The sequence below is a fragment of the Felis catus genome, chromosome D3, assembly GCF_018350175.1.
Source record: "Felis catus isolate Fca126 chromosome D3, F.catus_Fca126_mat1.0, whole genome shotgun sequence".
NCBI lineage: Eukaryota > Metazoa > Chordata > Mammalia > Carnivora > Felidae > Felis > Felis catus.
In genome coordinates this window covers 56,981,977-56,994,060 of record NC_058379.1, presented here as the reverse complement: position 1 = coordinate 56,994,060, position 12,084 = coordinate 56,981,977, and the positions used below count along the sequence as shown (strand labels likewise).

General features: G+C 41.5%; 1 long non-coding RNA gene across 1 annotated transcript in view; it reads left to right on the top strand.

Annotated features, from left to right (window-relative positions):
* Positions 1 to 1,134: 1,134 nt before the first annotated feature.
* The window catches only part of LOC109493411, a 39,972-nt gene continuing 29,022 nt past the window's right edge, over positions 1,135 to 12,084 (top strand). Inside the window, exon 1 of the long non-coding RNA XR_002147636.3 lies at positions 1,135 to 2,250. This is a non-coding gene — a long non-coding RNA (uncharacterized LOC109493411). The remainder of the gene's footprint in view (positions 2,251 to 12,084) is intronic.

Here is a 12,084-nt window from a genome sequence, read left to right as displayed (position 1 = left end):
GAAATTGACCTGCTATGGCTTTGAAGACAGAGGAAGGAGGCCGTGAGCCAGGGAATGTGGGCTGCCTCTGGAAGGTGGAGAAAGGCCGGGGACAGATTCTCTCCTAAATACTACAGAAAGGAACACACTAATTTTAGCGCATGTCAGACTTCCAGCTGATGGAACTGCAGGATAATACATCTGTGTTGTTTTTTTTTTAAATTTTTTTTAACGTTTTATTTATTTTTGAGACATGGAGAGACAGAGCATGAATGGGGGAGGGTCAGAGAGAGGGAGACACAGAATCTGAAACAGGCTCCAGGCTCTGAGCTGTCAGCACAGAGCCCGACGCGGGGCTCGAACTCACGGACCGCGAGATCGTGACCTGAGCCAAAGTCGGCCGCCCAACCGACTGAGCCACCCAGGAGCCCCACATCTGTGTTGTTTTAAACCACCAAGGTTTTGGTAATCTGTCACAGCAGCCTTAGAAAACCGCTACAGAGGGTAACGGTAAAGCCCCTTTGTAAACCAAGCACAGCAATAGTGTGCTGTTGTGGTTCGTAGAAGGAGGCTCGGTATTATGTGTTCACACGTCCCACCTTCAGGAGCAGCAAAACGTTTAAAAATGTTAACGGAAAATGGGGTTTCTGGTTCCAGATGAAACAGAATAAACACTCGTCTCCCCATGTGGCCTGCTAAGTGCACCCTAAGAACATCGGGCATTAAACATAAAACTCAAATGAGAAACCACTAAAAGGGGGAGAGAAGGCAGGGCAGCTAGAGACTCAGGATCTCAGGAGGGGGATGACGTTGAATTCTGCCTTTTCTTTTTGTTACTGTTTTTGCTTTCTACGCCTCTAGAACGGGTGTGAGAGAAGCCTAAAACCCGGAGTCGCACATAGGCCAGCGGGCGCGGACCAAAAAAAGCCTCAAGGAAAGGCTGCTCCCTCCAGCTGAAGGACCAGGAAAGAGGCAGCCTGCAAAACAGAAAACAAACAACTGTTGGGGCACCTGGATCGGTTAAGCGTTTGACTTTGGCTCTGGTGGTGGGAGTTCGAGGCCTGCATGGTGCTCGCTGCTGTCAGTGCAGAGCCCGCTTCGTATCCTCTGTCCCCCTCGCTCTCCGCCCCTCCCCTGCTCATGCTTTCTCTGTTTTCTCTCTCTCTCTCTCAAACAACAACAACAACCTCTTCTACTCCAGGCAAACACCACAGGAAAACTGGCTGCCACCAGCCCGTGTGTCCAAATGGGGAGTCTAGAGTCCAGATTTCTATCCTTGCCCCACTGTAACAAGGGGCCCCAACCCCCAGGTTAAGGAAACCCTAGTGGGGAGCCTACACTTCCACCCAGCCCACACCTGTGCCCTTTTCCCCTCCCCCCGCGTCAAGGGAGGCAGAAGGAGGAAACTTCTATCCTTCTCTGTCGGCAGCAGATGGCGCTCGCCTCCTCTCCCCACCCCTCGCACACGGACAGAGGCCGCGTGTGAAGCAGAAAATTTAATTAAGATCCAGAGGCTCATAACCCAAAATGGCTGAAATGAAAGCCACTCATACCTTGAATGAGAAAAGATAACAGATAGCAGCCCTTCCACAACGCAGATTTTGGAAGGATCTGACGAGCACGTTAGAGCAGCTGTTACTACAATGGCAATTATGAACATGCTTGAAACAAACGAACAATCTAAAAATTCTCAGCAAATAAATAGGAAGTCCCACCAAAGACATCGAAGACTTAAAGAAGACCCAAATAGAAACTTTAAAGCTAAAATATTACAGGGTGCCTGGGTGGCTCAGTCAGTTGAGCGTCAGACTTCAGCCCAGGTCATGCTTTTTTTCTAAAACCTTCGTAAAGTGCACTACAGTGACTAAGCCCTAGCTCTTTCTGGATAGCAGTGCTCGGGACAGATATCCCAAGGCATCTGAGGACCAGCTGTTACTGGTGTATTCATTAGTATGGATTGGGTTCTGGGAGTTAAGGGCTGTTTTTTTCCCTCGGGAACCAGCTTGTTCTGTAGAGAAGGAGGAGATTGGCTACGGTTGGCTGGTGGGAGGTGGCCAAATCTGGCAGCACCGGATATTATCAAGTGGACTCGCCTTTGGTTCCTCTGCGCGTTCAGTTTGCTCCTGCCTTTGACCTTGCCGATGTACGCCTGGAGCCCCTGGAGCCCCTGGAGCCCCTGGAGACCCTGGAGCTTGTGCTGGTATCCTGGGGCTTTGGCCTCCGGGGGCCCTGGGCATCCTGGAAGGCGAAAGAGACCCCCAGGACCCACAGGTGAGATTCTCTCCTCAAGTGGGGCTTTGGATGTTACTACCCTTGCACTTCTGTTGGTACAGAACCTGTCCCTCAGTCCTTGCTGGGTCCCCGGGACAGCTGCAGTCCCATGTGACTCTGTTGGGTCAGGAGCAGTTTTGAAGATTTTTGCTTGCTTGGTAGGTGGCATGAACCACACTCCGTTCTGAAGGGTTTGGATAGAGGTGTCAAAATGTCTGGTTGACCAGTTGTCCCTTGGTGCTGTCCTGTACATAGCTTCTTGCTCTGAGATGCCAGGTTAAGGGGTCATCTCGTTAACATGGTTGTGGCAAAATTGCTTTGGCGTGGTTTCCGAGTTTGAGCAGGTGTGGGAGCAGGTGGGAGGGTGAGGGCAGGTGGGAGCAGGTGGGAGGGTGAAGCTTTTTAGAGGTGATACAAGTGGCCTGAATGGGCAGTGGGTGTCTAATGCTCACATTTATTATTTGAGTGGGATGGAGGGGGTCCTGAGGTTTATAGGCAAATAACAATAATAATTACTATAATATACATATAAGTTATATAACCTTAAATATAAAACCTAGATCATCATAAATTATATATCCATATAAAAAAGTAAAAACCATATAAGCAATAAAAAAATAGAAAATTACCCAATCTGAGCTATAGAGAAGAAACAGTTTAAAAAAAAAACAACAGAGCCACAGGGAGTGGTGGGATTTAATATTTGTATTACTGAAGCCTCAGAAGGAGATGAGAAGAAAAGTGTGCGGCTGAGAAAGTGTTCAAAAAAATAATGGCTGAAAATGTCCCAAATTTGACAAAAGTTACAAGCCAACAGACTCAAGAAGCTGAACAAATCCCCAACAGGATCAGCCCAAGAAAGCCACACTGAGATACAGAATAAAAATTCTGCAAAGGAAAGACAAAAAATATCTTAGCAATAAGAAAAATGACATCTTACCTGTAAAGGAAAAATAATCCAAATTATGGTAGATTCCTCATCAGAAATTATAAAAGCCAGAGGAAGTGGCACAACATTTTTCAAGAGCTGAAAGAAAAGGTCTGTCAATGCACAATTTTATATTCCATGAAAACGTCCTTGAGGAATGGAGGGCAAATCAAGACCTTCTCAAATGAAGAAAAACTAAAACAGAGGCACCTGGGTGGCTCAGTTGGTTAAGGGTCCGTTTTTGGCTCAGTTCATGATCTCACAGTGAGTTCGAGCCCCGCATTGGGCACTCTGCTGTCAGCACAGAGCCTGCTTTGGATCCTCCGTCCCCATCTCTCTCTGCCCCTCCCCTGCTGGTTCTTGTTCTCTCTCTATATACTTAAACTACATATAAACTTAAAAAAAAAAAGTAAAACTAAAACAGTCATTGCCAGTAGAGCTATTTTGGAAGAATGGCTAAAGGAAATTCTTCACAAAGGAAATGATAAAAGAAGGAATCTTAACCCCTAACATATTATACACACACATTAAGAAAGATAGAAGACCTAAATGTGACAGCTGAAACTATAAAACTCTTAGAAGAAAACATGGGAGCACATCTTTGTGACCTTGGATTTGGCAGTGCTTCCTTAAATAGAACACCCTAAGCACAAGAACCAAAGAAAAAATGGATAATTTGGATCTCGTAAAAATTTTAAACATTTGTACTTCAAAAAATGCCATAAAGTGAAAAGATAGCCCACATAATGGAGAAGGGTTTCTCAAATCACGTATATGATAAGGGTCTCGCATCTATAATAAAGAACTCTACCAAGTCAATCAGTTGGGGGAAAAAAAGTTAAGAATGGGCAGAGTATCTGCATAGATATTTCGCCAAAGAAGATAAAACAATGACCAATAACCATAGCTAAAGAACGCGCGCACCATTGGTCACCAGAAAAATGCAAAGCCAAGCCACAATGAGATCTACTCCACACTCACTAGGATGGTTATTATGGAAAAGACGGACAATAACAGGTGTTGGTGAGGATGTGCAGAAATGGGAGCCCTCATAGTTGCTGGTGGGAATGTAGAATGGTACTGCTGCTTTGGAAGACCTTTAGGCACGTCCTTAAAGATTTAAACCTCGAGTTACCGTGTGAGCCAGCAGTTTCACACGTAGTCCTGTCCCCAAGAAAAATGAAAGCCTACTTCCCACAGAAATTTGTACGTAAATGTTGCTGGCAGCGTTGATCGTAATAGCCGAAAAGTGGAAACAACCCAAATGTCCATTAACTGATGAATAGGTAAATCGAATATGGTATATCCACCCGATGGAATATTATTAATATTGCCTGGGAATATAAAGGAATGAAGTACGGACACGCGCTACAACAGGGATGAACCTAGAAAATATTATGCTAAGCGAAAGAAGCCAGTCAGAAAACATTATATATTTCAAGATTCCATTTATATGAAATCTCCAAAATAGGCAAATCTGCCCAGAGAGAAAGTAGTTTTGTGGTTGCCCACGACGTGGAGGGTGAGAGCTAAAGAGTATGGGGTTTCTTTTTGGGGTGATGAAAATGTTCTAAAACTGATGACTGTGATGGTGGCACACCTCTGCGAATATGTGAAAAATAATGAGTCGTACACTTGAAATGCGTGAATTGGATGTAGGTGAGCCATTACCAAAACACGAAAGAATCTTAGAACCTCAGCAAGAAGGACAGAAAAGGAGTAAATATATAATAGATTTTCTTTTTTTTTTCCCTTGGCTTTTCTAAATTATGTTTGGTTGAAACAAAAATTACTGCATTTTCTGATGTGGTCCTCGTTGTGGACCAGCTAAGACAATTGTAATGTAAATGGGGAAGGGTAAAAGGCAGGAAAGAGAAATAAGGGAAATAAGGGAAAATAAGTCTCCCCTTGATTTCTCAGTGTTCCTATCAGAGCCTCAGACTCCAGAGATTAGAAATTAATATTCAACAGAGGATTTTTTTTTCACTCCCCACCTCCCAAAACATGTTACTTTGCACATATCATTAGGATTAGATCTGCAATCATTTGTTTCCCTGATGGCAGAGCTAACTATTCCCGTCCAGTAGCCTTTTCTTATCTCTCCAAGAGAAAAAAAAAAAAATTATGTTCTAGGATGGACACCTAGGTTACAACATTATCTTCCTAGGTAACGGCTTTTGAAATTTCAAAAGGAATGAAACCAAGGACACACAGACATTTGTACATTTTAAAAGCTGACCGTTGAGCTTTATTTGGATCCTGGAGGTTTTATTTCAAAGGGTTAGAGTAAGACATTTCCAAGGAGACTCTCTGAAAAAGGGAGAAGGAGGCCTCTTTCTCTTGTACATAAATGCCCTAAGTTCTGTGTTCATCGCTTAAAATATAGACTGTGTCTTTGCATTTGACCTAGCTTTCATTGCATCATTTCAGGGACACAGGAGAAGCATGTAAGTAAGGTAAATACAGGTACTAGATGGGATTGAACTGCGTGGGTCCATTTACAGGTGGACTATTACCTTTTTTATTTTTCTTGAGTTGACAGTAAAAGCCACATGGCATTGATTTACAACTGCCCAGCCCAGTCTCCACAAGAATGAATCTAAGGCAACAAGCACAAAAGTCTTACCTGCTGCCCTCTGAGTATCCGAGCAGGGCTGGCAGGCAGAAGTTGGGGCTAGAGTATAGGAACATATCCAGAGAGCAAGGACAGCTGGTGGCCCCAGCACCCAGGCTCCCGGTCCTCTGCCCCCAGCTTTGGGGCTGTGCAGGGATAGCTGGAGGGCCTGGGACCCTCCTGGCCAGGAATAGACTCTTGGTGGTGGGTCTCCCCCCTGGTGGGGCCCTGCCCTGTCACCCCCTGGAGGCTGGCATGCTCACATGTGGTCACAGCTGCTGATGGCCAGGCAAATGGGGCAGCTGTACGGTACTTGCAGGCTGCTCTTGCCCTCCGAAGTCCTGCCTGGCAGCTGCTGCTGCTCCTAAGCTGTGGCCACCAGGCTGCTGAACATCCCCATCCCTGCACCAGGCCCGCAGCTCCTGTCCTGGCTCCCTAAACATCATTTCTTTTCATAAGTATACATACAGTACTGTAAATCTATTTTCTCTTCCATGTGATTTTCTCAATATTTTCTTTTCTCTAGTATGCTTTATTATAGGAATACATGTAACATACAAAATATGTGTTAATTGACTCTTGATGTTATCAGTAAAGCTCCTGGTTATTAGTAAGGCTTCCAGTCAGCAGTAGGCTATTAGCAGTTCAGTTTTGGGGGAGTCAAAAGTTTTATGCAGACTTTTCAACTGTACAAGGGGTTGGCACCCCACAAGAGGTTGCATTGTTCAAGGGTCGACTGTAATATGACAACTACTTCTGATACAAAAATCTCATGAGTATATTGAGGACACGTGTGTATTGTCTGTTTTGAGAGACAGAGACAACATGAGTGGGGGAGGGGCAGAGAGAGAGGAGGAGAGAGAATCCCAAACAGGCTCCATGCTGCCAGTGCAGAGCCTGATGCAGGGTTCCAGCTCACGAACCATGAGATCATGACCTGAGCCGAAATCAAGAGTCAGACACCCAACCAACTGAGCCACCCGGGCACCCCAGTGTCCCACTCTTGATATGAGCTCAGGTCATGATCTCACAGTTAGTGAGATCGAGCCCCGTGTCAGGCTGTGTGCTGACAGCTTGGAGCCTGCTTGGGATTCTCTCCCTCCCTTGCTCATGTTCTCTCTCTCAAAATAAATAAATAAGCTTTAAAAAAAAAAGTAAAAGAAAATAAAAACTATAAGGAAAATCCAAATGGAAGTCTAAAATCTATAGGAAGGACTTCTGATTTCCAGTTCCACATGTATGGAGTTTGGAAGTCACTACTCCATTCTAACAACAAGTAAAAAGCCGAACAGACTAAAAAACCTACAACTCTTCTTGGAGCCATGAGAAAGGGGAGGACATAGAGCAAACTACTGCCCTGAGATTGGAGAGTCAAACAGGCAAATAGAGTCGCAGCTCACCAGAGGAGCAGAGACTCATGATTAGAAACCAGTGCCAGGTGCCACCTCAAAAAATCTGAGCTGTAATTGCTAGAGGCTCAGTGTGGACAAGTCTGAGAGAAAAACTCAAAGGGGGGCCCAGTTATAGGAGAGCCTCCACAAGATAGTGAGATTTACCTCCAGGAGCTTGACCAGATTCTCACAATTAAATATCAAGGAAAAAACACCACCACAGGGCATCAGGCATGGGGTAGGGAAAAGGAACAATTTTGAAATATGCCAGAGCACTCTGTTCTTCTTAACAGGGCATATCCTTAGGGTAAATTAGCAAGCTACTTTATAGATCTCAATAGACTGACTCTAAAGTTTGTATGGAGAGGCAAAGGACCAAAAATAGTCAACACAGTATTGAAGAAAGACAATATTGGAAGACTGATGGTATCTGACTTGAAGACTTGATAAAACTACAGAAATAAAGTCAGTGTGGTATTGGTGAAAAGATAGACATCTGTAGATCAATAGAACAGAATCAAAAGGTCCCCAAAAGACCCCCACAAATATAGTCTTGACAAAGGAGCAAAGGCAATACAGTGGTGCAAAGATAGTCTCTTTAACAAATGGTGCTGGAACAACACCTCTCCATATCAAAAAAAAAAAAAAAAAAAAAAAAGAGCCTTATACCCCCTCACAAAAATTAACTCAAAGTGGATGATAGATCTAAATGTAAAATGCAAAACTGTAAATCCTAGACAACTACATAAGAGAACACCAAATGACCTTGGGTATAGTGCTGCTTTTTTAGATAGAACAACAAAGGCTTTGGGGCACCTGGCTGGCTCAGTCAGTTGATGTCCGACTCTTGATTTCAGCTCAGGTCATGATCCTGGGTTCATGGGATAGAGCTCTGCATTGGGCTCTGTGCTGAGAGTGGAGCCTGCTTAAAATTCTTTCTCTCACTCTCCCCTACTCAATCTCTCTTTCTTCCTCTCACATAAATAAGTAAATAAATAAATGAATAGAATAAAAACAAAGGCTCAATCCATGAAAGAAATAACTGATATGCTGAACTTTATTAAAGTTAAAAAGCTTCTGCTTTGTAAAAGACTATTGAGAGAATGAGAGGACAAGACCAGACTGGGAGAAAATATTTGCAAAAGACATACCTGATGAAGGACTGTTACCCAAAATATACAAAGAACTCTTAAAACTCAACAATAAAAAACAACCAATTAAAAAAATGGACCAAAGACTTTGACACCTCACCAAAGAAGATAAACAGATGGCAAATAAGCATATGAAAACATGTTGCACATCATATGTCATCATGGAAATGCAAGTTAAAATGAGATACCACTACATACCTATTAGAATGGCCAAAATTTGGAACACCAGCAACACCAAATGCTGACAAGAATTTGGAACAACAGGAGCTCTCATATATTGCTGGTGGGGATGCAAAATGGTATCCTTACTTTGGAAGACAGTTGGCAATTTCTTACAAAATTAAACCTCCTTTTACACAGAATACAGTAATTGTACTCCTTGGTGTTCACCCAAAAATGTAGAAAACTTACGTCCACACAAAAGCCCACACATGAAAGTTTATAGATGACTTATTTGTAACACCTAGACTTAGAAGCAACTAAGCAACTAAGACATCCATTTATTGTTTTTTTTTCCTAAGATGTCCATTTGAATGGATACATAAACTGTGGTACACACAGACAATGGAATATTATTTAGCACTAAAAAGAAATGCATTATCAAGCTACGAAAAGACATGGGGTAACCTTAAACGTATATTACTAAGTGGGAAAAAAAGCCAATTTGAAAAACCTACATATGACCTGATTTCAACTATATGACTTTCTGGAAAATAAAAACTATAGAGATAATAAAAAGATTAGTAGTTGCCAGGAGTTAGAGGTGGGATAAATAGGCAGAGCACAGAGGATTTTTAGGACAATAAAAATACTCTGTATGATATTATGATGGATATATGTCATTATACATATCTCCAAGCTGATAGAATGTACAAGACCAAGAGTGAACCCTAAGGTAGCCTATGGACATTGAGTGATTATAATTTGGCAATGTAGTGTCATCCTTGGATCCTTGGTAACAAATGTACCACTTTGGTGAATGATGTTAATAATGGGGGAGGCTATGCATGTGTGGGTGTGGAAAGTATATGGGGAATCTCTGTACTTTATATATATGTTTTGTGAACCTAAAATTGCTCTAAAGTCTTATCCTAAAGCAATAAAATAATAAATAATACCCGCAGGAAAGTAAGAAATTGAGAACTAAGAAGTTAAAAGCAAAACAAACATTTAAAAAAGTGGTAGACTTGATCCTCACATCAATAATCACATTAAATGTAAGTGGTCTAAATATACCAATTAAAAGATTGGCAAGCTGAATTTTAAAATGTCTCAACTGTACACTATCTATAAGAAACTCACTTCTAATATGACAATTTAGGTAGGTTGAAAATTAAAAGATGGGGAAAGACATATGCAAAAGCCAAAGCAGGTGTGGTTATATTCTCAGACAAAGAAGACTTCAGGGCAAAGAAAATGAAAAGAGATGGAAAGGAACATTACTAATGATAAAAAGGTCAATCCCTTAAGAAGATATAGCAATCTTACATGTGTATGCATGCTCTAAACACCAGCACTGCGAAATCTGAAGGAAAGACTGATAGAACTGAAAGGAGAAATAGATCCACAAATAAATTTGGAAACTTCAACATCCCTTTCTCAACACTGATAGAACAATTAGAAAATTAACAAGGATATAGAATTCATCATCCTAATTCTCAACCAATGGAATCTAATTGAATTTACAAAACATTCTACTCAATAAGAGCAGATTACACATTTTTTTTCAAGTGCCCATGGAACATTTACCAAATGTCATGAAGTAAATCTCAACAAATTTTTAAAAATGTAAATAATACAGATTGTGTTCTTTAACTATAATTAATTCAAATTAGAAATAAATAGAAAAAAAGAGGACAATTTCTAAACACTTGGAAACTGAACAACACTCTTCTAAATAATACACATGTCAAAGAGGAAGTCTCAAGGGCAATTAAAAAGATGAACATGAATGTTAACTGACTGAATGACCGTGAAAATACAACATATCAAAATGTGAGACACAGCTGAGGAAGTGCTTAGAGGGAGATTTATAGCACTAAATACTTTCATAACAAAGAAACAATGTTTTAAACCAAAAGCACAAGCTCCCATCTTGAAAAACTGGACCAAAATAAGCAGAAAGCAAGCAGAATAAAGGAAATAATCAAAATCAGGGCAGAAATCTAAGGAATTCAAAGCAGAAAAATAATAGAAAATAATCAACGAAACCAAAAGAGATTCTTTGAAAAGATCAATAATATTGACAAACTTCTAGCAGGACTGACAAATTTTTAAAATGGAGAAGAGAAATGATCGGTATCAGGAGTGAAACGGGGGATATCACGACAGACCCTGCACAAGGATAATAAAGGAGTCCTACACACGACTCAATGCACAATAATTCAACATCTTAGATGAAGTGAACCAATTCCTTGAAAAGTACCAACTATCAAATTCATCTAATCTAAAATAATTTAGCCCTATAACCTTCGAGATACTGAAGCTGCAGTTTAAAATCCTGTAAAAGAAATTTCCAGGTCAAATGGCTTAGCTGGAGAATTCTAAACATCCGAAGACTTCTAAATTGTATAAATCTCTTCTAGGGAACACTTCAGAATTAACCTATCGGACTGCACAGTGATAGCACAAAAAAAGAATCCCTCATAAATATAGGTGCACTATAAAAGAATTATACACCAAATGGGTTTATTCCAGGGATGCAATGGTATTTCATTATTTGAAAATAAATCAATGCAATCCACCACTGCATTAGTTTCTTATTATTGCTGTTACAAATGAACACAAACTAGTAGCTTAAAAACACAAGTATATTATCATACAATGCTGGAGATCAGAAGTCCAAGATGAGTTTCATTGGCCTAAAATCAAGATAATAAAAAAAAAAAATTTAAGGTAATTGAAGTAGGGCTATGTTCCTTCCTGGAGATTTTAGGAAATAATCCGTGTTTTCACACTGTCTAACTTCTAGGGACTTCTTGCATTCCTTGGCTCATGGCCCCCTTCCATCTTCAAAGTCAGCAATGGCCAGTTGAGTCTTTGTTATATCACACATGACTCTGGCACTGACTCTTCTGCCTCCCTTTTTAACATTTAGGGACACTTGTGATTGCACTGGGACCACTCAGATAATCCAGGATAATTTCCCCATCTCCAAGTCAGTTGATTAGCAACCTTATTTCCATCTGCAAACTTGATTCTCCTTTGCCAAGTAACCTAACATAATCACAAATTCCGAGGTTTAGGACATGGCCATCTTTGGGGGCCATTATGCTGCCTACAACAATTAGTCCTCTGGTTGCCTGCTACTTGGCCCTGTCTTGAGCCCTTTCCCTTCTCCTAGCTATTGCTTGAGTACATTTCTGTCTAATCTTCCAGCTTTCTAACCTTGTCCCTATGCCAGAGCCTTGCCCTCGCTGCTCCCTGACCTGGAAAACAGACCAATTGCCCCACAGCTTACTCTTCTGTACCTTTCAGGCTGTGGTCAAATAGCCCTTCCTCTGGTAGGCTGACCTGATACAGAATGGCTCCCTCCCCTCTGTTATTTCATTAGCTGCATGATTTTCTTCAAGGCGCATTGTTTGTTTTGTTTCGAGGTCTCTCCACTCCTCCTCCTCATGTCAGCTATGTGGGGACAGGAAGTTTGGCATTCTGAGTCCTTAATGGAGTGGATGTGGAGGAGGCTCTTAATGTATATTTGGTGAATTAATGAACGAGTAAATGACAATCATCTGCAAATAATGAGAACAA